The sequence below is a fragment of the Alexandromys fortis genome, unplaced genomic scaffold (assembly GCF_014885135.2).
Source record: "Alexandromys fortis isolate MF-2015 unplaced genomic scaffold, M_Fortis_MF-2015_v1.1 scaffold_2_26212498_36691700, whole genome shotgun sequence".
In the NCBI taxonomy this organism is placed as follows: domain Eukaryota; kingdom Metazoa; phylum Chordata; class Mammalia; order Rodentia; family Cricetidae; genus Alexandromys; species Alexandromys fortis.
This window is the reverse complement of record NW_026067931.1, coordinates 7,399,911-7,403,228: the sequence shown is the minus strand read 5'-3', so window position 1 is coordinate 7,403,228 and position 3,318 is coordinate 7,399,911. Positions and strand designations below refer to the sequence as shown.

General features: G+C 40.0%; 1 pseudogene; it reads left to right on the top strand.

The window, feature by feature from the left end:
- The first annotated feature begins 432 nt into the window (after window positions 1-432).
- Window positions 433-912, top strand: LOC126503668 (elongin-C-like; annotated as a pseudogene).
- The last annotated feature ends 2,406 nt before the right edge of the window (window positions 913-3,318 follow it).

The following is a 3,318-nucleotide window of genomic DNA, read 5'->3' as shown; positions in this document are numbered from 1 at the left end:
TGTCAACTTGACCCATGAACACATCACTATTAAGCCACAACCCTTCTTTTCTAATTCATTCCTAAGATCTCACATTTAAAAACATAACTTTAAAAGTCCCACAGTCTTTACAAATTCAAACACATTAAAATCTCAGTCCCTTTAAAATAGCCAATCTCTTTTAAAACCCAAAGTCTAAAGTTCAACGTCTCTCCTCTTTGGGCTCCAGTAAAACACTTAATTATTTCAAGAGGGAAACATCAGTGCACAGACACAATCAAATCATAGCAAAACCAATATCCAACCATACTACAGTTGGGATTTATTCTTGATTTTCCAGACTCCTCCAAGGACCTGGGTCCCTTCTCCAGCTCTGCCCTCTGCCGCACACACAGCTTGTCTTCTAGGCTCTGGGTGGCTCCACTCCACTGTGCTGTTCCTGGTGGTCATTCCATGGTACTGGCTTCTCCAAAACGCCAGGGTCTTGTGTGTGGAGTGCTGAATAGTGGATGTGCCGGTATGTGGAGACACAGTTGTGGTGGCTGCGGGGCTGGTTAGAAGCTACTAAAGTTCCTGTGGACTCAAGTAGAATTTTGTAAAACATAGTAGATGGTGGGGAGAAAGCCTAGGGTTGCTGTGAAGGCTCTGACACCATGTGTGTCACTAATATCTTCTGAGGGCCATGAATTTATTGTAAAAAGAGAGCATGCATTTACACTGGGAACAATAAAGGCCATGTTGAGCAGACCAGGGAAGTTTGCTGAGAATGAGATCAATTTTAGGGAGATCCCTTTGCATGTGCTATCCAAAGTATGCGTGTATTTTACCTACAAGGTCCGCTCCACTAAGAACTCCACCAAGATTCCCGAATTCCCGACTGCACCCGAAATTGCATTGGAACTGCTGATGGCTGCCAACTTCCTAGATTGTTAAGTAAAATAAATTATAGTAAACTGCTAATCTTTTCAGTATTTCAAAAAAAAAAGAAAATACAAAAAAGAAAAGGATTTTTTTGTTTCCCAAAGATGCATACTATGTGTCTAAAATTATAACTGTGATTTAAAATAGTCAAATGGTTGGATCTTATGTGAACAAAACTTATCAAAATGACAGAAATTATAGGTCACTGGACAAATTGGATATAATCTATAAATAAAGACTATTCCTAGTAAGAAAGCTTCAGGAGGCAAGACTTACATCATTCTTATCTTACTATTACTGCTTCAGATGTCAACCCTGCTAATGTTGCTGTCTTTTGAGTATTTTTCAGCAAAGAAATTTTGGACTGGTAAAATGACTTGTAGGTAAGAGTACTAGCCATGCAAACTGAAAACCTGAGTTGGATCCTCAGTGACCACATAAAGCTAGAAGAAAAGAAACTGTAGCAAGAGGGTCCACTTGTTTGTCCTGACCACCCAGCTAGCTTAGCCCTGAAATAACCACACAGAAACTGTCTTAATTAAACCACTGCTGGACCATTAGCTCTAATTTCTTATTGGCTAAATCTTACATCTTAATTTAACCCATTTCTGATAATCTGTGTATTGCCACGTGGCAGTGGCTTGCCAGGTAAAATTCCCAGTATCTGTCTCTGGCAGATCCATGGCATCTCCCTCTCTGCTTTCTTCCTCCCAGTATTCAGTTCCATCTTTCCCACCTACCTAAGTTTGACCCTATAAGGCCAAGATAGTTTCTTTATTCATTAACCAATACAAGCAACATATAGAAAGAAAGACCTCCTACACCATTTCCCATTTTCTGTTTAAACAAAAAGGAAGGCTTTAACATAGTAAAATTACTTATAACAAAACAGTTTTGAAGCAAGAATTGCATTTACAATATTTATATCTACTTTATCTTTTATCATAACTAGGGAAAACTATAACTGTAAATTCTTCAACCCCATCAAAGACTCCAAAAGGATATAATATCACCTAAGTAAACAGAAAGTACATTATAAACAACTTCCAAAACTCTAGAATTGACACAGACATTTCCCTGCCTGGACAGTCACCCAAAGTTCTTCTGTACCATTGGGTCTTCCATCTTCAGCCTACAGGCCCATAGTGTCCAGCAGATTTTTCCATGAAGCAGAAAATTTCAAAGACAGTTCTGCCTATATTGGCAGTTTTCCAGTCACTTTCTTGTGTATCCTGTAGAATGTCTCACAGACTCTTTCGTGAAGCAGGAACCCCAACGGATCATCTCACCTTTAGGCAAGTTCAGCAGTCATTTCTCTGTGGGTCCTGTATGTCCAGTGCTTCTGTGTCCTGTAGAACGTCTCACAGACTCTTTTATGAAGCAGGAATCCTGAAGGACTGGGGATGGTGTTAATCAGGTCTTTTATGGTGTATAGGCAAGTTCCAAGAAACACCTCTATAAAGTTTTCCTCTGACATCCATATGCATGCCACACTCTCACACTCAAACACACTCACTCACACACACACACACACACACACACACACATGCACATACACACACACTAATACACTGTGATGGTTTGAAAGAAAATGGCCTCCAAAGGGAAGACCTTATTGAGAGGTGTGGCTTTGTAGGAGGAAGTATGTCACTGTAGGGGTGGGCTTTAAGGTTTCCTATGTTCTGGATAGTGCCCAGTGTTTCAGTTAACTTCTTGATGCCTGCAAGATGTAGCACTCACAGCTCCATTACCACATCTGCCTGTATGACTTCATGTCCCACCCTGATGATGTTGAAGTGAAGCTCTGTCTGAAAATGTAAGCTGCCACCCCCATTAAATGTTTCCTTTATAAGAGTTTTCATGGTCATGGTGTCTCTTCAAAGCAATAGAAACCCTAACTGAGACAAATGTTAAATGTTGTAAGGAGGCCGCTTGTTCGTCCTGGCTGCCCAGAACCGAAATAACCACACAGGTACTGTAATAATTAAATCACTGCTTGGTCCATTAGTTCTAGCTTCTTATTGGCTAATTCACATATTAATTTAACCCATTTCTATTAATCTGTATATTGCCACGAGGCTATGGCTTACCGGGTAAAGTTCTGGCATCTGTCTCTAGCAGGGCTACATGGCTTCTCACTAACTCCTCCTTCTTTCTCCCAGCATTCTGTTTAGATTTCCCCCACCTACCACTATTCCCTGCGTAAGCCAGTACAGTTTCTATATTAACCAATGGTATTCACAGCATCAGTTAAATCCCATATCAGTTAAAGATCCTAAAAAATCTAAAGAAAGATTTAAATAGGAGAGTATTTTTTTTATACTATTTTTTTTATACTATTTTTTTTTATTGAGAATAAGAAAAAAAAGTTTCCGCCTCCTCCCAGCCTCCCATTTCCCTCCCCCTCCCCCCAATGTT